The sequence below is a fragment of the Mixophyes fleayi genome, chromosome 11 (assembly GCF_038048845.1).
Source record: "Mixophyes fleayi isolate aMixFle1 chromosome 11, aMixFle1.hap1, whole genome shotgun sequence".
Classification (NCBI taxonomy): domain Eukaryota; kingdom Metazoa; phylum Chordata; class Amphibia; order Anura; family Limnodynastidae; genus Mixophyes; species Mixophyes fleayi.
In genome coordinates this window covers 45,999,094-46,023,556 of record NC_134412.1, presented here as the reverse complement: position 1 = coordinate 46,023,556, position 24,463 = coordinate 45,999,094, and the positions used below count along the sequence as shown (strand labels likewise).

General features: G+C 37.6%; 2 non-coding genes and 17 pseudogenes across 2 annotated transcripts; all 19 read right to left on the bottom strand.

Annotated features, from left to right (window-relative positions):
- Window positions 1-11,859: 11,859 nt before the first annotated feature.
- LOC142108101 (5S ribosomal RNA) lies at window positions 11,860-11,978 on the bottom strand (annotated as a pseudogene).
- A 90-nt stretch (window positions 11,979-12,068) lies between these two features.
- LOC142108090 (5S ribosomal RNA) lies at window positions 12,069-12,187 on the bottom strand (annotated as a pseudogene).
- A 96-nt stretch (window positions 12,188-12,283) lies between these two features.
- On the bottom strand, window positions 12,284-12,402 carry LOC142108081 (5S ribosomal RNA; annotated as a pseudogene).
- Window positions 12,403-12,494: 92 nt separating this feature from the next.
- Window positions 12,495-12,613, bottom strand: LOC142108083 (5S ribosomal RNA; annotated as a pseudogene).
- Window positions 12,614-12,704: 91 nt separating this feature from the next.
- LOC142108063 (5S ribosomal RNA) lies at window positions 12,705-12,823 on the bottom strand (annotated as a pseudogene).
- Window positions 12,824-12,915: 92 nt separating this feature from the next.
- On the bottom strand, window positions 12,916-13,034 carry LOC142108091 (5S ribosomal RNA; annotated as a pseudogene).
- Window positions 13,035-13,127: 93 nt separating this feature from the next.
- Window positions 13,128-13,246, bottom strand: LOC142108044 (5S ribosomal RNA; annotated as a pseudogene).
- Window positions 13,247-13,337: 91 nt separating this feature from the next.
- On the bottom strand, window positions 13,338-13,456 carry LOC142108104 (5S ribosomal RNA; annotated as a pseudogene).
- Window positions 13,457-13,549: 93 nt separating this feature from the next.
- On the bottom strand, window positions 13,550-13,668 carry LOC142108085 (5S ribosomal RNA). Its single transcript, XR_012680101.1, has one exon. It is a non-coding gene; the product is annotated as a 5S ribosomal RNA (ribosomal RNA).
- Window positions 13,669-13,752: 84 nt separating this feature from the next.
- LOC142108084 (5S ribosomal RNA) lies at window positions 13,753-13,871 on the bottom strand (annotated as a pseudogene).
- A 92-nt stretch (window positions 13,872-13,963) lies between these two features.
- LOC142108089 (5S ribosomal RNA) lies at window positions 13,964-14,082 on the bottom strand (annotated as a pseudogene).
- Window positions 14,083-14,175: 93 nt separating this feature from the next.
- On the bottom strand, window positions 14,176-14,294 carry LOC142108074 (5S ribosomal RNA; annotated as a pseudogene).
- Window positions 14,295-14,395: 101 nt separating this feature from the next.
- LOC142108050 (5S ribosomal RNA) lies at window positions 14,396-14,514 on the bottom strand (annotated as a pseudogene).
- A 91-nt stretch (window positions 14,515-14,605) lies between these two features.
- Window positions 14,606-14,724, bottom strand: LOC142108088 (5S ribosomal RNA; annotated as a pseudogene).
- Window positions 14,725-14,807: 83 nt separating this feature from the next.
- LOC142108093 (5S ribosomal RNA) lies at window positions 14,808-14,926 on the bottom strand (annotated as a pseudogene).
- A 92-nt stretch (window positions 14,927-15,018) lies between these two features.
- Window positions 15,019-15,137, bottom strand: LOC142108103 (5S ribosomal RNA; annotated as a pseudogene).
- A 79-nt stretch (window positions 15,138-15,216) lies between these two features.
- On the bottom strand, window positions 15,217-15,335 carry LOC142108042 (5S ribosomal RNA). The gene has a single exon (XR_012680079.1). It is a non-coding gene; the product is annotated as a 5S ribosomal RNA (ribosomal RNA).
- Window positions 15,336-15,426: 91 nt separating this feature from the next.
- LOC142108086 (5S ribosomal RNA) lies at window positions 15,427-15,546 on the bottom strand (annotated as a pseudogene).
- Window positions 15,547-15,629: 83 nt separating this feature from the next.
- On the bottom strand, window positions 15,630-15,748 carry LOC142108082 (5S ribosomal RNA; annotated as a pseudogene).
- Between the last annotated feature and the right edge of the window lie 8,715 nt (window positions 15,749-24,463).

Genomic DNA, 24,463 nt, shown 5'->3' with positions numbered 1-24,463 from the left:
TCATTTCTTCATTGCCGTACAAAAACAACGCTTTTTTGCATTCCTGTCTCACTTTCTCTTGTAAACAATGATTTACATCAATCCTTTTACATAATTCTTGTTTCTCATGACATTTCTAACATTGCCCACAATTATCAACTTTCTAAGTCTTTCTAAGCACGAGAAATCGCAAAACATAGTCATTTCTTCATTGCCGTCCAAAAACAACGCTTTTTTGCATTCCTGTCTCACTTTCTCTTAGAAACAATGATTTACATCAATCCTTTTACATAATTCTTGTTTCTCATGACATTTCTAACATTGCCCACAATTATCAACTTTCTAAGTCTTTCTGAGCAGGAGAAATCGCAAAACATAGTCATTTCTTCATTGCCGTACAAAAACAACCCTTTTTTGCAATACTGTCTCACTTTCTCTTAGAAACAATGATTTACATCAATCCTTTTACATAATTCTTGTTTCTCACGACATTTCTAACATTGCCCACAATTATCAACTTTCTAAGTCTTTCTGAGCAGGAGAAATCGCAAAACATAGTCATTTCTTCATTGCCGTACAAAAACAACGCTTTTTTGCAATACTGTCTCACTTTCTCTTAGAAACAATGATTTACATCAATCCTTTTACATAATTCATGTTTCTCATGACATTTCTAACATTGCCCACAATTATCAACTTTCTAAGTCTTTCTGAGCAGGAGAAATCGCAAAACATAGTCATTTCTTCATTGCCGTCCAAAAACAACGCTTTTTTGCATTCCTGTCTCACTTTCTCTTAGAAACAATGATTTACATCAATCCTTTTACATAATTCTTGTTTCTCATGACATTTCTAACATTGCCCACAATTATTAACTTTCTAAGTCTTTCTGAGCAGGAGAAATCGCAAAACATAGTCATTTCTTCATTGCCGTACAAAAACAACGCTTTGTTGCATTCCTGTCTCACTTTCTCTTACAAACAATGATTTACATCAATCCTTTTACATAATTCTTGTTTCTCATGACATTTCTAACATTGCCCACAATTATCAACTTTCTAAGTCTTTCTGAGCAGGAGAAATCGCAAAACATAGTCATTTCTTCATTGCCGTCCAAAAACAACGCTTTTTTGCATTCCTGTCTCACTTTCTCTTACAAACACTGATTTACATCAATCCTTTTACATAATTCTTGTTTCTCATGACATTTCTAACATTGCCCACAATTATCAACTTTCTAAGTCTTTCTGAGCAGGAGAAATCGCAAAACATAGTCATTTCTTCATTGCCGTACAAAAACAACGCTTTTTTGCATTCCTGTCTCACTTTCTCTTAGAAACAATGATTTACATCAATCCTTTTACATAATTCTTGTTTCTCATGACATTTCTAACATTGCCCACAATTATCAACTTTCTAAGTCTTTCTGAGCAGGAGAAATCGCAAAACATAGTCATTTCTTCATTGCCGTCCAAAAACAACGCTTTTTTGCATTCCTGTCTCACTTTCTCTTAGAAACAATGATTTACATCAATCCTTTTACATAATTCTTGTTTCTCATGACATTTCTAACATTGCCCACAATTATCAACTTTCAAAGTCTTTCTGAGCAGGAGAAATTGCAAAACATAGTCATTTCTTCATTGCCGTACAAAAACAACGCTTTTTTGCAATACTGTCTCACTTTCTCTTAGAAACAATGATTTACATCAATCCTTTTACATAATTCTTGTTTCTCATGACATTTCTAACATTGCCCACAATTATCAACTTTCTAAGTCTTTCTGAGCAGGTGAAATCGCAAAACATAGTCATTTCTTCATTGCCGTACAAAAACAACGCTTTTTTGCATTCCTGTCTCACTTCGTCTTAGAAACAATGATTTACATCAATCCTTTTACATAATTCTTGTTTCTCATGACATTTCTAACATTGCCCACAATTATCAACTTTCTAAGTCTTTCTGAGCACGAGAAATCGCAAAACATAGTCATTTCTTCATTGCCGTCCAAAAACAACGCTTTTTTGCATTCCTGTCTCACTTTCTCTTACAAACAGTGATTTACATCAATCCTTTTACATAATTCTTGTTTTTCATGACATTTCTAACATTGCCCACAATTATCAACTTTCTAAGTCTTTCTGAGCAGGTGAAATCGCAAAACATAGTCATTTCTTCATTGCCGTACAAAAACAACGCTTTTTTGCAATACTGTCTCACTTTCTCTTACAAACAATGATTTACATCAATATTTTTACATAATTCTTGTTTCTCATGACATTTCTAACATTGCCCACAATTATCAACTTTCTAAGTCTTTCTGAGCAGGAGAAATCGCAAAACATAGTCATTTCTTCATTGCCGTACAAAAACAACGCTTTTTTGCTTTCCTGTCTCACTTCGTCTTAGAAACAATGATTTACATCAATCCTTTTACATAATTCTTGTTTCTCATGACATTTCTAACATTGCCCACAATTATCAACTTTCTAAGTCTTTCTGAGCAGGAGAAATTGCAAAACATAGTCATTTCTTCATTGCCGTACAAAAACAACGCTTTTTTGCATTCCTGTCTCACTTTCTCTTAGAAACAATGATTTACATCAATCCTTTTACATAATTCTTGTTTCTCATGACATTTCTAACATTGCCCACAATTATCAACTTTCTAAGTCTTTCTGAGCAGGAGAAATTGCAAAACATAGTCATTTCTTCATTGCCGTCCAAAAGCAACGCTTTTTTTGCATTTCTGTCTCACTTTCTCTTAGAAACAATGATTTACATCAATCCTTTTACATAATTCTTGTTTCTCATGACATTTCTAACATTGCCCACAATTATCAACTTTCTAAGTCTTTCTGAGCACGAGAAATCGCAAAACATAGTCATTGCGGTCCAAAAACAACGCTTTTTTGCATTCCTGTCTCCCTTTCTCTTAGAAACAATGATTTACATCAATCCTTTTACATAATTCTTGTTTCTCATGACATTTCTAACATTGCCCACAATTATCAACTTTCTAAGTCTTTCTGAGCAGGAGAAATTGCAAAACATAGTCATTTCTTCATTGCCGTCCAAAAACAACGCTTTTTTACACTCCTGTCTCACTTTCTCTTAGAAACAATGATTTACATCAATCCTTTTACATAATTCTTGTTTTTCATGACATTTATAACATTGCCCACAATTATCAACTTTCCAAGTCTTTCTGAGCAGGAGAAATCGCAAAACATAGTCATTTCTTCATTGCCGTACAAAAACAACGCTTTTTTGCATTCCTGTCTCACTTTCTCTTGTAAACAATGATTTACATCAATCCTTTTACATAATTCTTGTTTTTCATGACATTTCTAACATTGCCCACAATTATCAACTTTCTAAGTCTTTCTAAGCACGAGAAATCGCAAAACATAGTCATTTCTTCATTGCCGTCCAAAAACAACGCTTTTTTGCATTCCTGTCTCACTTTCTCTTAGAAACAATGATTTACATCAATCCTTTTACATAATTCTTGTTTCTCATGACATTTCTAACATTGCCCACAATTATCAACTTTCAAAGTCTTTCTGAGCAGGAGAAATTGCAAAACATAGTCATTTCTTCATTGCCGTACAAAAACAACGCTTTTTTGCAATACTGTCTCACTTTCTCTTAGAAACAATGATTTACATCAATCCTTTTACATAATTCTTGTTTCTCATGACATTTCTAACATTGCCCACAATTATCAACTTTCTAAGTCTTTCTGAGCAGGAGAAATCGCAAAACATAGTCATTTCTTCATTGCCGTCCAAAAACAACGCTTTTTTGCATTCCTGTCTCACTTTCTCTTAGAAACAATGATTTACATCAATCTTTTTACATAATTCTTGTTTCTCATGACATTTCTAACATTGCCCACAATTATCAACTTTCTAAGTCTTTCTGAGCAAGAGAAATCTCAAAACATAGTCATTTCTTCATTGCCGTACAAAAACAACGCTTTTTTGCATTCCTGTCTCACTTTCTCTTAGAAACAATGATTTACAACAATCCTTTTAAATAATTCTTGTTTCTCATGACATTTCTAACATTGCCCACAATTATCAACTTTCTAAGTCTTTCTGAGCAGGAGAAATCGCAAAACATAGTCATTTCTTCATTGCCGTCCAAAAACAACGCTTTTTTACACTCCTGTTTCACTTTCTCTTAGAAACAATGATTTACATCAATCCTTTTACATAATTCTTGTTTTTCATGACATTTATAACATTGCCCACAATTATCAACTTTCCAAGTCTTTCTGAGCAGGAGAAATCGCAAGACATAGTCATTTCTTCATTGCCGTACAAAAACAACGCTTTTTTGCATTCCTGTCTCACTTTCTCTTGTAAACAATGATTTACATCAATCCTTTTACATAATTCTTGTTTCTCATGACATTTCTAACATTGCCCACAATTATCAACTTTCTAAGTCTTTCTAAGCACGAGAAATCGCAAAACATAGTCATTTCTTCATTGCCGTCCAAAAACAACGCTTTTTTGCATTCCTGTCTCACTTTCTCTTACAAACAATGATTTACATCAATCCTTTTACATAATTATTGTTTCTCATGACATTTCTAACATTGCCCACAATTATCAACTTTCTAAGTCTTTCTGAGCAGGAGAAATCGCAAAACATAGTCATTTCTTCATTGCCGTACAAAAACAACCCTTTTTTGCAATACTGTCTCACTTTCTCTTAGAAACAATGATTTACATCAATCCTTTTACATAATTCTTGTTTCTCACGACATTTCTAACATTGCCCACAATTATCAACTTTCTAAGTCTTTCTGAGCAGGAGAAATCGCAAAACATAGTCATTTCTTCATTGCCGTACAAAAACAACTCTTTTTTGCAATACTGTCTCACTTTCTCTTAGAAACAATGATTTACATCAATCCTTTTACATAATTCATGTTTCTCATGACATTTCTAACATTGCCCACAATTATCAACTTTCTAAGTCTTTCTGAGCAGGAGAAATCGCAAAACATAGTCATTTCTTCATTGCCGTCCAAAAACAACGCTTTTTTGCATTCCTGTCTCACTTTCTCTTAGAAACAATGATTTACATCAATCCTTTTACATAATTCTTGTTTCTCATGACATTTCTAACATTGCCCACAATTATTAACTTTCTAAGTCTTTCTGAGCAGGAGAAATCGCAAAACATAGTCATTTCTTCATTGCCGTACAAAAACAACGCTTTGTTGCATTCCTGTCTCACTTTCTCTTACAAACAATGATTTACATCAATCCTTTTACATAATTCTTGTTTCTCATGACATTTCTAACATTGCCCACAATTATCAACTTTCTAAGTCTTTCTGAGCAGGAGAAATCGCAAAACATAGTCATTTCTTCATTGCCGTCCAAAAACAACGCTTTTTTGCATTCCTGTCTCACTTTCTCTTACAAACACTGATTTACATCAATCCTTTTACATAATTCTTGTTTCTCATGACATTTCTAACATTGCCCACAATTATCAACTTTCTAAGTCTTTCTGAGCAGGAGAAATCGCAAAACATAGTCATTTCTTCATTGCCGTACAAAAACAACGCTTTTTTGCATTCCTGTCTCACTTTCTCTTAGAAACAATGATTTACATCAATCCTTTTACATAATTCTTGTTTCTCATGACATTTCTAACATTGCCCACAATTATCAACTTTCTAAGTCTTTCTGAGCAGGAGAAATCGCAAAACATAGTCATTTCTTCATTGCCGTCCAAAAACAACGCTTTTTTGCATTCCTGTCTCACTTTCTCTTAGAAACAATGATTTACATCAATCCTTTTACATAATTCTTGTTTCTCATGACATTTCTAACATTGCCCACAATTATCAACTTTCTAAGTCTTTCTGAGCAGGAGAAATCGCAAAACATAGTCATTTCTTCATTGCCGTACAAAAACAACGCTTTTTTGCATTCCTGTCTCACTTCGTCTTAGAAACAATGATTTACATCAATCCTTTTACATAATTCTTGTTTCTCATGACATTTCTAACATTGCCCACAATTATCAACTTTCTAAGTCTTTCTGAGCACGAGAAATCGCAAAACATAGTCATTTCTTCATTGCCGTCCAAAAACAACGCTTTTTTGCATTCCTGTCTCACTTTCTCTTACAAACAGTGATTTACATCAATCCTTTTACATAATTCTTGTTTTTCATGACATTTCTAACATTGCCCACAATTATCAACTTTCTAAGTCTTTCTGAGCAGGTGAAATCGCAAAACATAGTCATTTCTTCATTGCCGTACAAAAACAACGCTTTTTTGCAATACTGTCTCACTTTCTCTTAGAAACAATGATTTACATCAATATTTTTACATAATTCTTGTTTCTCATGACATTTCTAACATTGCCCACAATTATCAACTTTCTAAGTCTTTCTGAGCAGGAGAAATCGCAAAACATAGTCATTTCTTCATTGCCGTACAAAAACAACGCTTTTTTGCATTCCTGTCTCACTTCGTCTTAGAAACAATGATTTACATCAATCATTTTACATAATTCTTGTTTCTCATGACATTTCTAACATTGCCCACAATTATCAACATTCTAAGTCTTTCTGAGCAGGAAAAATTGCAAAACATAGTCATTTCTTCATTGCCGTACAAAAACAACGCTTTTTTGCATTCCTGTCTCACTTTCTCTTAGAAACAATGATTTACATCAATCCTTTTACATAATTCTTGTTTCTCATGACATTTCTAACATTGCCCACAATTATCAACTTTCTAAGTCTTTCTGAGCAGGAGAAATTGCAAAACATAGTCATTTCTTCATTGCCGTCCAAAAGCAACGCTTTTTTTGCATTTCTGTCTCACTTTCTCTTAGAAACAATGATTTACATCAATCCTTTTACATAATTCTTGTTTCTCATGACATTTCTAACATTGCCCACAATTATCAACTTTCTAAGTCTTTCTGAGCACGAGAAATCGCAAAACATAGTCATTTCTTCATTGTCGTCCAAAAACAACGCTTTTTTGCATTCCTGTCTCACTTTCTCTTACAAACAGTGATTTACATCAATCCTTTTACATAATTCTTGTTTTTCATGACATTTCTAACATTGCCCACAATTATCAACTTTCTAAGTCTTTCTGAGCAGGTGAAATCGCAAAACATAGTCATTTCTTCATTGCCGTACAAAAACAACGCTTTTTTGCAATACTGTCTCACTTTCTCTTAGAAACAATGATTTACATCAATATTTTTACATAATTCTTGTTTCTCCTGACATTTCTAACATTGCCCACAATTATCAACTTTCTAAGTCTTTCTGAGCAGGAGAAATCGCAAAACATAGTCATTTCTTCATTGCCGTACAAAAACAACGCTTTTTTGCATTCCTGTCTCACTTCGTCTTAGAAACAATGATTTACATCAATCATTTTACATAATTCTTGTTTCTCATGACATTTCTAACATTGCCCACAATTATCAACATTCTAAGTCTTTCTGAGCAGGAAAAATTGCAAAACATAGTCATTTCTTCATTGCCGTACAAAAACAACGCTTTTTTGCATTCCTGTCTCACTTTCTCTTAGAAACAATGATTTACATCAATCCTTTTACATAATTCTTGTTTCTCATGACATTTCTAACATTGCCCACAATTATCAACTTTCTAAGTCTTTCTGAGCAGGAGAAATTGCAAAACATAGTCATTTCTTCATTGCCGTCCAAAAGCAACGCTTTTTTTGCATTTCTGTCTCACTTTCTCTTAGAAACAATGATTTACATCAATCCTTTTACATAATTCTTGTTTCTCATGACATTTCTAACATTGCCCACAATTATCAACTTTCTAAGTCTTTCTGAGCACGAGAAATCGCAAAACATAGTCATTTCTTCATTGTCGTCCAAAAACAACGCTTTTTTGCATTCCTGTCTCACTTTCTCTTAGAAACAATGATTTACATCAATCCTTTTACATAATTCTTGTTTCTCATGACATTTCTAACATTGCCCACAATTATCAACTTTCTAAGTCTTTCTGAGCAGGAGAAATCGCAAAACCTAGTCATTTCTTCATTGCCATACAAAAACAACGCTTTTTTGCAATTCTGTCTCACTTTCTCTTAGAAACAATGATTTACATCAATCCTTTTACATAATTCTTGTTTCTCATGACATTTCTAGCATTGCCCACAATTATCAACTTTCTAAGTCTTTCTGAGCAGGAGAAAATGCAAAACATAGTCATTTCTTCATTGCCGTACAAAAACAACGCTTTTTTGCATTCCTGTCTCACTTTCTCTTGTAAACAATGATTAACATCAATCCTTTTACATTATTCTTGCTTCTCATGACATTTCTAACATTGCCCACAATTATCAACTTTCTAAGTCTTTCTGAGCACGAGAAATTGCAAAACATAGTCATTTCTTCATTGCCGTACAAAAACAACGCTTTTTTGCATTCCTGTCTCACTTTCTCTTAGAAACAATGATTTACATCAATCCTTTTACATAATTCTTGTTTCTCATGACATTTCTAACATTGCCCACAATTATCAACTTTCTAAGTCTTTCTGAGCACGAGAAATCGCAAAACATAGTCATTTCTTCATTGCCGTACAAAAACAACGCTTTTTTGCATTTCTGTCTCACTTTCTCTTAGAAACAATGATTTACATCAATCCTTTTACATAATTCTTGTTTCTCATGACATTTCTAACATTGCCCACAATTATCAACTTTCTAAGTCTTTCTGAGCAGGAGAAATCGCAAAACATAGTCATTTCTTCATTGCCGTCCAAAAACAACGCTTTTTTGCATTCCTGTCTCACTTTCTCTTAGAAACAATGATTTACATCAATCCTTTTACATAATTCTTGTTTCTCATGACATTTCTAACATTGCCCACAATTATCAACTTTCTAAGTCTTTCTGAGCAGGAGAAATTGCAAAACATAGTCATTTCTTCATTGCCGTACAAAAACAACGCTTTTTTGCAATACTGTCTCACTTTCTCTTAGAAACAATGATTTACATCAATCCTTTTACATAATTCTTGTTTCTCATGACATTTCTAACATTGCCCACAATTATCAACTTTCTAAGTCTTTCTCAGCAGGAGAAATTGCAAAACATAGTCATTTCTTCATTGCCGTACAAAAACAACGCTTTTTTGCATTCCTGTCTCACTTCGTCTTAGAAACAATGATTTACATCAATCCTTTTACATAATTCTTGTTTCTCATGACATTTCTAACATTGCCCACAATTATCAACTTTCTAAGTCTTTCTGAGCAGGAGAAATTGCAAAACATAGTCATTTCTTCATTGCCGTACAAAAACAACGCTTTTTTGCATTCCTGTCTCACTTTCTCTTGTAAACAATGATTAACATCAATCCTTTTACATTATTCTTGCTTATCATGACATTTCTAACATTGCCCACAATTATCAACTTTCTAAGTCTTTCTGAGCACGAGAAATTGCAAAACATAGTCATTTCTTCATTGCCGTACAAAAACAACGCTTTTTTGCATTCCTGTCTCACTTTCTCTTAGAAACAATGATTTACATCAATCCTTTTACATAATTCTTGTTTCTCATGACATTTCTAACATTGCCCACAATTATCAACTTTCTAAGTCTTTCTGAGCAGGAGAAATTGCAAAACATAGTCATTTCTTCATTGCCGTACAAAAACAACGCTTTTTTGCATTCCTGTCTCACTTCGTCTTAGAAACAATGATTTACATCAATCCTTTTACATAATTCTTGTTTCTCATGACATTTCTAACATTGCCCACAATTATCAACTTTCTAAGTCTTTCTAAGCAGGAGAAATTGCAAAACATAGTCATTTCTTCATTGCCGTACAAAAACAACGCTTTTTTGCATTCCTGTCTCACTTTCTCTTAGAAACAATGATTTACATCAATCCTTTTACATAATTCTTGTTTCTCATGACATTTCTAACATTGCCCACAATTATCAACTTTCTAAGTCTTTCTGAGCAGGAGAAATCGCAAAACATAGTCATTTCTTCATTGCCGTACAAAAACAACGCTTTTTTTGCATTCCTGTCTTACTTTCTCTTAGAAACAATGATTTACATCAATCCTTTTACATAATTCTTGTTTCTCATGACATTTCTAACATTGCCCACAATTATCAACTTTCTAAGTCTTTCTGAGCAGGAGAAATCGCAAAACATAGTCATTTCTTCATTGCCGTCCAAAAACAACGCTTTTTTGCATTCCTGTCTCACTTTCTCTTAGAAACAATGATTTACATCAATCTTTTTACATAATTCTTGTTTCTCATGACATTTCTAACATTGCCCACAATTATCAACTTTCTAAGTCTTTCTGAGCAGGAGAAATCGCAAAACATAGTCATTTCTTCATTGCCGTACAAAAACAACGCTTTTTTGCATTCCTGTCTCACTTTCTCTTAGAAACAATGATTTACATCAATCCTTTTAAATAATTCATGTTTCTCATGACATTTCTAACATTGCCCACAATTATCAACTTTCTAAGTCTTTCTGAGCACGAGAAATCGCAAAACATAGTCATTTCTTCATTGCCGTACAAAAACAACGCTTTTTTGCACTCCTGTCTCACTTTCTCTTAGAAACAATGATTTACATCAATCCTTTTACATAATTCTTGTTTCTCATGACATTTCTAACATTGCCCACAATTATCAACTTTCTAAGTCTTTCTGAGCAGGAGAAATCGCAAAACATAGTCATTTCTTCATTGCCGTACAAAAACAACGCTTTTTTTGCATTCCTGTCTCACTTTCTCTTAGAAACAATGATTTACATCAATCCTTTTACATAATTCTTGTTTCTCATGACATTTCTAACATTGCCCACAATTATCAACTTTCTAAGTCTTTCTAAGCAGGAGAAATCGCAAAACATAGTCATTTCTTCATTGCCGTCCAAAAACAACGCTTTTTTACACTCCTGTCTCACTTTCTCTTGGAAACAATGACTTACATCAATCCTTTTATATAATTCTTGTTTCTCATGACATTTCTAACATTGCCCACAATTATCAACTTTCTTAGTCTTTCTGAGCAAGAGAAATCGCAAAACATAGTCATTTCTTCATTGCCGTCCAAAAACAACGCTTTTTTACACTCCTGTCTCACTTTCTCTTAGAAACAATGATTTACATCAATCCTTTTACATAATTCTTGTTTCTCATGACATTTCTAACATTGCCCACAATTATCAACTTTCTAAGTCTTTCTGAGCAGGAGAAATCGCAAAACATAGTCATTTCTTCATTGCCGTCCAAAAACAACGCTTTTTTACACTCCTGTCTCACTTTCTCTTGGAAACAATGACTTACATCAATCCTTTTACATAATTCTTGTTTCTCATGACATTTCTAACATTGCCCACAATTATCAACTTTCTGAGTCTTTCTGAGCAAGAGAAATCGCAAAACATAGTCATTTCTTCATTGCCGTAAAAAAACAATGCTTTTTTACACTCCTGTCTCACTTTCTCTTGGAAACAATGACTTACATCAAAACTTTTACATAACTCTTGTTTCTCATAACATTTCTAACATTGACCAAAATTATCAACTTTCTAAGTCTTTCTGAGCAAGAGAAATCGAAAAACATAGTCATTTCTTCATTGCCGTACAAAAACAACGCTTTTTTACACTCCTGTCTCACTTTCTCTTGGAAACAATGACTTACATCAATCCTTTTACATAATTCAAGATTAAACTAGATTGGGCTTGTTCAGGGTTGTGTGGCTGTAGGTATTGCTTGCCTACTGACCTACATCTCTTATACATCTCAACACCAGCATTGAAGGAAGCAGGAACAAGAGAGAAAAAAAAAAAAAAACCTACAGCACCTGGTATTCCCAGGTGGTCTTCCATCCAAGTGCTAACCAGGCCAGGCCCTGCTTAGCTTCCAAGAATAGATGAGATTAGGCTTCTTCAGGGTGGTGTGGCTTTAGGTATTGCTTGCCTACTGACCTACATCTCTTATACATCTCAACACCAGCATTGAAGGAAGCGGTAACAAGAGAGAAAAAAACCGAAAAAAAAAAACCTTCAGTACCTGGTATTTCCAGGTGGTCTCCCATCCAAAAACTTACCAGGCCCAGCCCTGCTTAGCTTCCAAGATAAGCTGAGATTGGGCTTGTTCAGGGTGGTGTGGCTGTAGGTATCGATTGGCTACTGACCTACATCTCTTATACATCTCAACACCAGCATTAAAGGAAGCAGGAACAAAAGAGAAAAAAAAATGAAAAAAAAACCAAAAACCTTCAGCACCTGATATTCCCAGGTGGTCTTCCATCCAAGTACTAACCAGGCCTGGCCCTGCTTAACTTCCAAGATCATATGACATTGGGCTTGTTCAGGGTGGTGTGGCTGAAGGTATTGCTTGCCCACTGACCTACATCTCTTATACATCTCAACACCAGCATTGAAGGAAGCAGGAACAAGAGAGAAAAAAACCAAAAAAAAAAATAACCTACAGCACCTGGTATTCCCAGGTGGTCTCCAATCCAAGTACTAAGCAGGCACGGCCCTGCTTAGCTTCCAAGATCAGACGAGATTGGGCTTGTTGAGGGTGGTGTGGCTGTAGGTATTGTTTGCCTACTAACCTACATCTCTTATACATCTCAACACCAGCATTGAAGGAAGCAGAAACAAGAGAGAAAAAAAAAAGAAAAAAACAAACCTACAGTACCTGGTATTTCCAGGTGGTCTTCCATCCAAGTACTAACCAGGCCCAGCCCTGCTTAGCTTCCAAGATCAGAAGAGATTGGGCTTGTTCAGGGTGGTGTGGCTGCAGGTATTGCTTGCTTACTGACCTACATCTCTTATACATCTCAACACCAGCATTGAAGGAAGCAGGAACAAGAGAGAAAAAAAAAAGAAAAAAGAAAAACCTACAGCACCTGGTATTCCCAGGTGGTCTCCCATCCAAGTACTAAGCAGGCCCGGCCCTGCTTAGCTTACAAGATCAGACAAGATAGGGCTTGTTGAGGGTGGTGTGTCTGTAGGTATTGCTTGCCTCCTAACCTACATCTCTTATACATCTCAACACCAGCATTGAAGGAAGCAGGAACAAGAGAGAAAAAAAAAAGAAATAAAGAAAAACCTACAGCACCTGGTATTCCCAGGTGGCCTCCCATCCAAGTACTAACCAGGCCCAGCCCTGCTTAGCTTCCAAGATCAAACAAGATTGGGCTTGTTCAGGGTAGTGTGGCTGTAGGTAGTTCTTGCCTGCTGACCTACATCTCTTATACATCTCAATACCAGCATTGAAGGAAGCAGGAATAAGAGAGAAAAAAAAATGAAAAAAACAAACCTACAGCACCTGGTATTCCCAGGTGGCCTCCCATCCAAGTACTAACCAGGCCCAGCCCTGCTTAGCTTCCAAGATCAAACAAGATTGGGCTTGTTCAGGGTAGTGTGGCTGTAGGTATTGCTTGCCTACTGACTTACATCTCTTATACATCTCAACACCAGCATTGAAGGAAGCAGGAACAAGAGAGAAAAAAAAAACGAAAAAAAAAAAACTTACAGCACCTGGTATTCCCAGGTGGTCTCCCATCCAAGTACTAACCAGGCCTGGCCCTGCTTAGCTTCCAAATTCAGATGAGATTGGGCTTGTTCAGGGTAGTGTGGCTGTAGGTATTGTGCTGCCTACTTACCTACATCTCTTATACATCTCAACAACAGCATTTAAGGAAGCAGGAACAAGAGAGAAAAAAAACAAAAACCTTCAGCACCTGGTATTCCCAGGTGGTCTCCCATCCAAGTACTAACCAGGCCTGGCACTGCTTAACTTCCAAGATCAGACGAAATTGGGCTTTTTCAGGCTGGTGTTGCTGTAGGTATTGCTTGCTTACTGACCTACATCTCTTATACATCTCAACACCAGCATTGAAGGAAGCAGGAACAAGAGAGAAAAAAAAAAGAAAAAAGAAAAACCTACAGCACCTGGTATTCCCAGGTGGTCTCCCATTAAAGTACTAACCAGGCCTGGCGCTGCTTAGCTTACAAGATCAGACAAGATTGGGCTTGTTGAGGGTGGTGTGGCTGTAGGTTTTGCTTGCTTACTGACCTACATCTCTTATACATCTCAACACCAGCATTGAAGGAAGCAGGAACAAGAGAGAAAAAGAAAACAAAAAAAAAATAACCTACAGCACCTGGTATTCCCAGGTGGTCTCCCATCCAAGTACTAAGCAGGCCCGGCCCTGCTTAGCTTACAAGATCAGACGAGATTGGGCTTGTTGAGGGTGGTGTGGCTGTAGGTATTGCTTGCCTCCTAACCTACATCTCTTATACATCTCAACACCAGCATTGAAGGAAGCAGGAACAAGAGAGAAAAAAAAAAGAAATAAAGAAAAAAAGAAAAACCTACAGCACCTGGTATTCCCAGGTGGTCTCCCATCCAAGTACTAACCAGGCCCAGCCCTGCTTAGCTTCCAAGATCAAACGACATTGGGCTTGTTCAGGGTAGTGTGGCTGTAGGCATTTCTTGCCTGCTGACCTACATCTCTTATACATCTCAACACCAGCATTGAAGGAAACAGGAATAAGAGAGAAAAAAAAATGAAAAAAACAAACCTACAGTAACTGGTATTTCCAGGTGGTCTCCCATCCAAGTACTAACCAGGCCCGGCCCTGCCTAGCTTCCAAGATCAGAGGAGTTTGGGCTTGTTCAGGGTGGTGTGGCTGTAGGTATTGATTGGCTACTGACCTACATCTCTTATACATCTCAACACCAGCATTTAAGGAAGCAGGAACAAGAGAAATAAAAAAAAAAAACCTTCAGCACCTGGTATTCCCAGGTGGTCTCCCATCCAAGTACTAACCAGGCCTGGCACTGCTTAACTTCCAAGATCATACGACATTGGGCTTTTTCAGGGTGGTGCGGCTGTAGTTATTGCTTGCCTACTGACTTACATCTCTTATACATCTCAACACCAGCATTGAAGGAAGCAGGAACAAGAGAGAAAAAAAAAACGAAAAAAACAAACTTACAGCACCTGGTATTCCCAGGGGGTCTCCCATCCAAGTACTAACCAGACCCAGCCCTGCTTAGCTTCCAAGCTCAGATGAGATTGGGCTTGTTCAGGGTAGTGTGGCTGTAGGTATTGTTCTGCCTACTTACCTACATCTCTTATACATCTCAACACCAGCATTGAAGGAAGCAGGAACAAGAGAGAAAAAAAAACCTACAGCACCTGGTATTCCCAGGTGGTCTCCCATCCAAGTACTAACCAGGCCTGGCCCTGCTTAGCTTCCAAGATCAAACGAGATTGGGCTTGTTCAGGGTAGTGTGGCTGTAGGTATTTCTTGCCTACTGACCTACATCTCTTATACATCTCAACACCAGCATTGAAGGAAGCAGGAATAAGAGAGAAAAAAAAATGAAAAAAACAAACCTACAGTAACTGGTATTTCCAGGTGGTCTCCCATCCAAAGTACTAACCAGGCCCGGCCCTGCTTAGCTTCCAAGATCAGAGGAGATTGGGCTTGTTCAGGGTGGTGTGGCTGTAGGTGTTGATTGGCTACTGACCTACATCTCTTATACATCTCAACACCAGCATTTAAGGAAGCAGGAACAAGAGAGAAAAAAAAAAAAAACCTTCAGCACCTGGTATTCCCAGGTGGTCTCCCATCCAAGTACTAACCAGGCCTGGCACTGCTTAACTTCCAAGATCATATGACATTGGGCTTTTTCAGGGTGGTGTGGCTGTAGGTATTGCTTGCCTACTGACCTACATCTCTTATACATCTTAACACCAGCATTGAAGTAAGCAGGAACAAGAGAGAAAAAAAAAAACGAAAAAAAAAAAAAACCTCCAGCACCTTGTTTTAATGAGGTGACAGGTTTCAAGATTGAGAATGCACTGTGTGGTTTGCCATACACAGTGTTTTGTAGCTGTATTAATGTATAACTACTAGAGATGAGCGCACTCGGATTTATGAAAGCCGAGCCCACCCGAACGTTACCGATCCGAGTCGGATCCGAGACAGATCCGGGTATTGGCGCCAAATTCAAATCTGAAACTGAGGCTCTGACTCATAATCCCGTTGTCGGATCTCGCGATACTCGGATCCTATAAATTCCCCGCTAGTTGCCGCCATCTTCACTCGGGCATTGATCAGGGTAGAGGGAGGGTGTGTTAGGTGGTCCTCTGTCCTGCTATATCTCGTGCTGTTCAGTTAAGTTCTGTGCTGTTCAGTTAAGTTCTGTGCTGTTCAGTTAAGTGCTGTGCTGTGCTGTGCTTTGCTCAGTCCAGTAGTGCTGTGTCCTGTGCTCTGTCCTTCTGAGGTCAGTGGTGCTGCTGGGTCCTGTGCTGTGTCCTGTTCAGTCCAGTGGTGCTGTGTCCTGTGCTCTGTGCTTCTAAGGGCATAGTTATTTCCCCAATATTCCAAAGTGTTTAAAAAAATAAAAAAAAGTTATTTAAAAAAAATACAAAAAAATAATTACATTTTTTTTTAATTACAACAAAATTTGCACAACCAATCCTGCAGTATAAGCCCATTGGTAATGCAATATTACCAAGTTCACACATTCAGCAGTAAAAGTCCAGTGGTTCTGCAATATTACAAAGTTCACACATTCTGCGGTATCAGTCCAGTGGTGCTGTGTCCTGTGCTCTGTCCTGCTGAGTTCAGTAGTGCTGCTGGGTCCTGCGCTGTGTCCTGTTCAGTCCAGTGGTGCTGTGTCCTGTGCTCTGTGCTTCTAATGGCATAGTTATTTCCCCATTATTCCCAAGTTTTTAAAAAATAAAAAAAAAGTTATAAAAAAAATTAAAATAAAAAATTTAAAAAAATAATAATTATAACCAAATTTGCAAAACCAATCCAGCAGTATATAAGCCCATTGGTACTGCAATATTACCAAGTTCACACATTCAGCAGTAAAAGTCCAGTGGTACTGCTATTACAAAGTTCACTGATTCAGCAGTGTATAAGTCCAGTGGTACTGCTATTACAAAGTTCACTGATTCAGCAGTATAAGTCCAGTGCTACTCTCCTGTGCCGCATATAATTTTTAAAGGCTTTGCCGAGTGTGTGTGGCTTAGGGGTACGCTCTCTTGTGCTACATATAATGGAAAACCAAAATTTGGAGGATAAAGTAGGGAAAGATCAAGACCCACTTCCTCCTAATGCTGAAGCTGCTGCCACTAGTCATGACATAGACGATGAAATGCCATCAACGTCGTCTGGCAAGCCCGATGCCCAATCTCCTAGTACAGGGCATGTAAAATCTAAAAAGCCCAAGTTCTAAAAAAATAGCAAAAAGAGAAACTTAAAATCATCTGAGGAGAAACGTAAAGTTGGCAATATGCCATTTACGACACGTAGTGGCAAGGAACGGCTTAGGCCCTGGCCCGTGTTCATGACTAGTGGTCCAGCTTCACCCAAGGATCTAAGCCCTCCCCCCCCCCTACAAAAAATTTAAGAGAGTTATGCTGTCAGCAACAACAACAAAACAGCAAAGAACTCTGCCTTCTAAACAGATGACATCACAAATCCCCAAGGCGAGTCCAAGGGTGTTGTTGGTTGTGAACCCTGACCTTCCCATCACTGTACGGGAAGAGGTGACTCCATCCAGCATTTGCAGCACGCCCTCTGCATATGCTGGAAGGATCACCCACAGTCCAGTTACAGATTTGGCTAATGAAGGTGTGAATGTTGTACACTGGGAGGAGGATATTGATGTAGCTGGCGCTGAGGAGGATGTTGATGATTATGATGCAGACAGATACCAAATTGCCTTTCTCAATTTCTATTTATATTCTAGATTATATAACGGCTGAAAAGTTTTCTGTTTTACTCCTAGTGGAGAGGGGATCTGATGCAGACAGATACCAAACTGCCTTTGTCCATTTCTTTGTATATTTGAATTTCTAGTTCTACAGTCTATGCAGGCTGCTTTATTTATATTCAACTACAAGTGTAGGGCGGGGGGGGGGCATAGATAGCCACCAAAGTAACGTGGTCCATTTAATTTCACTTTCTAGCTCCACAGTCTGTGCAGCCTCCTTTTTTTATCTTCAAAGTATTTATATTTACAAGCCTTGCAATCTAAATTAACTAGAGGTAGTGACGTGGTAGAACTCCAAAAGGCAGTTTGGAAGCCCCTGTACAAACTGGCTCTATTTTTTAACTGAGTTGTCCCCCCTCCAGTGTGTACTCGGAAAGAGTTTTTAGTGCAGCGGGGAACCTGGTCAGTGAGCGGCGAAGGAGGTTGCTTCCTCACAACGTTGAAAAAATGATGTTTATAAAAATGAATAATCAATTCCTCTGAAGTACAGCACTGCCCTCCAGACAGTACAGAGGGACTGTGGTTGTGGAGTCCAGCGGGGACGAATTGATAATGTGTGAGGAGGAGGAAGTACACACTGTAGGGGGAGAGGAATCAGAGGTTGAGGATGAGGACGACATCTTTCCTCAGTAGAGCCTGTTTAGTTTGTACAGGGAGAGATGAATTGTTTTATTGGTGTGGGGGCCCAAACAAACCAATCATTTCAGCCACAGTTGTTTGGTAGGCCCTGTCGCTGAAATGATTTGTTTGTTAAAGTGTGCATGTCCTATTTCAACAACATAAGGGTGGGTGGGAGGGCCCAAGGACAATTCCATCTTGCAACTTTTTTTTTGGCATTATGTGACCATTCAACAGTCGTTTGCCATGTTCAAAAAGTAAAAGAAAATGCCAACAAATTCAATAAATTAAATCAAAAGTTAATAAATAAATGCCCTGGCATTATTTAAAACAAGAGGTTTTGACGTGCTAGAATTAGTGTAGTGTTAAGATGTTATAAACACTACACTTGGAAATTGGAGGAGGTATTGTGGCCCCGGTATCAAATTGGGTACCGGGGCCACCCACTACGCAGTCAAGATACTTGTTTGGTGGAATTCAGACCAGTTGAGGGTGTATTTATTTTATTGTGGCCCCGGTACCAAATTGGGTACTGGGGCCACTCCACTATGCAGTCCAGATAGAGGTGTATCAGATATTAAACAACGTTGACTGTTGCTGCAAAAATTTTAAATAATATTGTGGGGAACACTACACTACGCAGTCCATAAACTTTTTGGGTGGAATTCAGACCTGTGTAGGGTTTTTTAATAATATTGTGGTGACCCACTCCTCTACGCAGTCCAGGTACATTTATTGGTGCGAATCATACAAGTTCAGGGTTTTTAATATATATTGTGGTGACCCACTCCTCTACGCAGTCCAGGTACATTTATTGCTGCGAATCATACAAGTTCAGGGTTTTTAATATATATTGTGGTGACCCACTCCTCTACGCAGTCCAGGTACATTTATTGGTGCGAATCATACAAGTTGATGGTTTTCTTATTATATATATTGTGGTGACCCACTCATCTACGCAGTCCAGATACATTTATTGCTGCGAATCATACAAGTTCAGGGTTTTTAATATATATTGTGGTGACCCACTCCTCTACGCAGTCCAGGTACATTTATTGGTGCAAATCATACAAGTTCAGGGTTTTTAATATATATTGTGGTGACCCACTCCTCTACGCAGTCCAGGTACATTTATTGGTGCGAATCATACAAGTTCAGGGTTTTTAATATATATTGTAGTGACCCACTCCTCTACGCAGTCCAGGTACATTTATTGGTGCGAATCATACAAGTTCAGGGTTTTTAATATATATTGTGGTGACCCACTCCTCTACGCAGTCCAGGTACATTTATTGGTGCGAATCATACAAGTTGATGGTTTTCTTATTATATAAATTGTGGTGACCCACTCCTCTACGCAGTCCAGGTACATTTATTGCTGCGAATCATACAAGTTGATGGTTTTCTTATTATATATATTGTGGTGACCCACTCCTCTACGCAGTCCAGATACATTTATTGCTGCGAATCATACAAGTTCAGGGTTTTTAATATATATTGTGGTGACCCACTCCTCTACGCAGTCCAGGTACATTTATTGGTGCGAATCATACAAGTTCAGGGTTTTTAATATATATTGTGGTGACCCACTCCTCTACGCAGTCCAGGTACATTTATTGCTGCGAATCATACAAGTTCAGGGTTTTTAATATATATTGTGGTGACCCACTCCTCTACGCAGTCCAGGTACATTTATTGCTGCGAATCATACAAGTTGATGGTTTTCTTATTATATATATTGTGGTGACCCACTCCTCAACGCAGTCCAGAAAGATACCTCGTTGCAACGTTTTGGACTAATAACTATATTTTGAGGTGTTCAGAATACACTGTAAATTAGTGGAAATGCTTGTTATTGAATGTTATTGAGGTTAATAATAGCGTAGGAGTGAAAATAAGCCCAAAAACTTGATTTTTAAACTTTTTATGTTTTTTTCAAAAAAAATCCGAATCCAAAACCTTAAATCCGAACCGAGACCTTTCGTCAAGTGTTTTGCGAGACAAATCCGAACCCCAAAAATAATGAAAATCCGGATCCAAAACACAAAACACGAGACCTCAAAAGTCGCCGGTGCACATCCCTAATAACTACAAAGATCAGGAAAATGACATGCATCTTGTGGGGTAACAAAACCCTGATAATGAATGAAAGCAATGCAATATATAAATTGGTCAAAAGGTGGTGGTGATCCCCAGTTGAGGAGATAAAACTATGTCATATAGAAGTTTAAAGCTTCATCGGAGTGAAACTATAGTTTTGTTCAAAGTCAATGCAATATTGAGTCTGGCCTGTAAATGGTAAAATCACTGTGATGAAACTTTAAAATGAAGATAATATAGAAATTGACCACAAGGTGGTAGCATCACTCTGATGATGCTTAAGATTCAATACAATATTGAAATTGGCCAAAAGTTTTTGATGCGACACTGAGAAAGATATAAAGTCAATGCATTAAACAAATAGGCCAGAAAATGGCATGTCAGTTTGAAAAAGATTTAAAGCCAATGTAATATAGAACTTGGCCACAAGGTGGTGATGTCACTCTGATTAAGGGTTAAAGTTATAGAAATTGGCCATAGGGTGGTGATGTCACTCTGAATGACAATTAGAGGTAAAATAATATATAATGGTTCAGGTATACATATGACAATGGTTGAGAAATACAGATGATTTTATTTTTCTGTATTCAGAACACTGATCCTATCAGCTGGTCTTAAAATATTTGATCACAGAGTGTATGGGTTACAAATAAGTTGCAGATCTCATCCTTTAAAATGATTTTGCTTGCTATATTCAGTGTTTTGTAGCTGTGTTGATGTTTAACTACGGAGATCAGGATTTTGACATGCATCTTGTAGGTTGATATCATCCTGATGATGAGTGGAAGCAATGCAATATATAAATAGGCCAAAAGGGGGGTGGTGCTATACTGATTAAGAGATAAATCAATACAATATAGAAATTGGAACAAGATGATAGTATCACTCTGCTGAAGCTTCAATTTCAGTTCAATATTGAAATTGGCCAGTGGTGATGTCACTCTGAAGGAATGTAATATATATCTGTTCAGCTATACCAAAGAAAATGGTAGAGAAATACTAATGATTTTATTTAGCTTTAGTCAGAACACCTATCCTTGTGGCCGCTCTCAAAATATATAATCACAGAGTGAATGGGTTACAAATAAGTAGCAGATCTCAAATGTTTTAATGAGGTGACAGGTTTTAAGATTGAGAATGCACTGTGTGGTTTGCCATTGTTAGAGGTGAAATCCCCAATCTTGATCCTTTAAGTGAGGATATCATCAACAGCCTATCCTTGAGTCTCAGTAACTAATATTGCAACTTATGAATTGTCAGCTAGCTGAGGAAATCAGGAAGAGAACACTCAAGTTCGGTGTTGTCAAAGTGAGTTCTGAGTTTATTCCACAAAGTACAATTACATTTATATTTTAGCTGTTATATTATTGCACTGCCTATAATGCGTAAATCGTCACAAACATCAGCCCCAGACATCAGCCCCCGCTAACCGCAAGCTATATGGGTAGATAAGATAGAGAAGCCTCCATCTACCCTGCTAAATTCTAAGAAATGGATTAACCGCAGGTCCTATCTGTAAAAACATAGTTCCTCTGTTATCAACATCATGACCTTTTTGGTAAATGTCAGGTATTAAGATTGCAAAAAGCTGTTACATATTTTACAGAATATATTCTAAGCATAAAATGTATCTTTTAAAATTGAGCATACAAAATGGAGTATATTTGGCTATATAGAATCACCAATCAATATGTCAATCCACTTTTCACAGTCCCTACTTTTATTCTTAAAAAGACAAATATACTAAAACACTAGTTCACTATGTTAATCAGACCAGGCGATGCCCTGATTAAATGCGTCCTGTCCCCATAGGTCCTGTTACAGACTAGCCGGAGGGTAATAACTGTCCCGCATAACAAAGTGAATAGTGCACCTGTCTGACATTATTTCGAAACATATTTTTCTCTTTCCAAGTAGATTTCTTCATCCCTGTCTTCCAACGCTCTGATGTCATCATATTTGTGTTCTGGATAATTTCTTTCATATTCATTAGCTTTATTTACTCCATTTGTCAGATGTTTCTTAACTCTCTTAGTGGTACATGTAAAACAACACATAAAAACTTTGGTGAGTATATAGCATAGTAGAATCAATCCTGCAATTTTTGCGATCCATACTAATATTCCCATTATCCAACCAGCAATTCCCTTAAACCAGTTCAGGGGATTCAGCCATGACCAATCTATTCCCCCATAGAACCATGGCAGTTCTTTGTGCTCTGTAGCAAACTTAGTCATAATGGCCTGTACTTCTGCAGTGTGATTTGCGACTACTTCCTCAACATTATCTTCCTCATTAGTTATGAATGTGCAGCACATTCTACCGGTCTGGGTGTAAAGGGCCATACAGTAACCCCCTGTTTGTGCTGTCAAATAGTCCAAGACCAACCTATGTTTCAATTAAGGTAAGTAGTGTTTAACCAGCTTGGGATGTCAGTTGTTATCAAGGCTCCTATATCGTGACGGAGACAAGTGTCTTTTTCTATGTCATAGGGTAAGGGGACTCCTGGTGTGATATTGAAATGGTCCACTTTTCCTATGATAATGGGGCTTTTCTGCATGGAAGATATCCCAAATCCCTGTATTGTGGCTTGAAGACAGTTGTAATGTTACCTCTGGTCATGGTTATTATCCTCAGAATGGTGTGATTTGTGATCATAAAACAGAATTCTATATTGCTGCCGCTCAACTGGGCATCTATTTCTGGAGGATTTGTTATAAATTTTCTCTCTTCCTGGAGAGTCAGCTGTTTCAGGGAATTGACCTTTGTGCCCAGGTTTGGTTTTATGCTTACCGCAAGTTCTATTAGGTTTATGGAAATAAATGTCCATTGGCCTCCCCCCCCTGACTCTGGGTTAGGGGAACATATCCAACAATTTGTAACATTAACCACTTGAGAGACCATGCTATGTAATCCCATCATTACATTATTTCTTTCGTGGGGTGACCTACACCACTCTTTACATCTTTCTTCTGGGGGGTCTCCACAGTACTCACAAATACACTTGAGTACCGGGGGAAGTCCATCACAAGGGTGCTTAGTCTCCCTTCGAGACAACCTATTCTCTATTACAAGTGGGGAACCGTGGTGTCCAAGCCTATTGTAATGATCTTTGCAACTATGGGTGCATTGGGATCCGTTATGGATGCAGCGCTCACATATGCATTCCTCAACCCCTATCTTTCCTCTACATTTGTTACTTTGAGCACACAGTGTTAGAGACCTAAATATAAGGAAGGAAATGATTATCAAAACTTTACTTCCCATTATCTATGGTTCTCCTCTTTGGATGGTTATCTTGGTCTTTTTGCAGTGTGAAGCGTGTATCCAAGAGTCTCTCTGGGGCACCTTGACCGAAGTGGGAGTAGTCAGTAACACCTGGAATGGCCCGTCATATCTGGGTTCCAGGGTACTTCTCACGTGTCTCTTTAGGTACACCCAATCACCGATCATTAGACTGTGTGGTTCAACATCTGTAATCCTATTATCAGAAGACAAAACTTGAGAATGTATTTTAGTTAAATGTTCGGCAAGCAATTTAACATATCCTGTCATACTGCCGTGTTTGTGCTGCAATTCTTGTGGGAAATAGCAACCTGTCTTTGGTTTCTCCCCAAATAATATTTCATATGGTGAATACTCTGTCTCTTTCACAGGTGTAGTTCTTACAGCGAACAGGGCTAGGGCTAAACACTCCACCCAGGTTTTCCCTGTCTCTTGCATTGCCTTCTGAATTTTCAACTTGAGAGTGCCATTTAGCCTTTCTATTCTGCCACTAGCTTGCGGTCGATAAGGTACATGGAAGGCTTGTGAAATGCCTAAATCTTGCATGATATGTTGCATTACTTCTCCTGTAAAATGGCTATCTCTGTCTGATTCTATGACTTCCGGTACTCCATATCTGCAGACTATTTCTGACA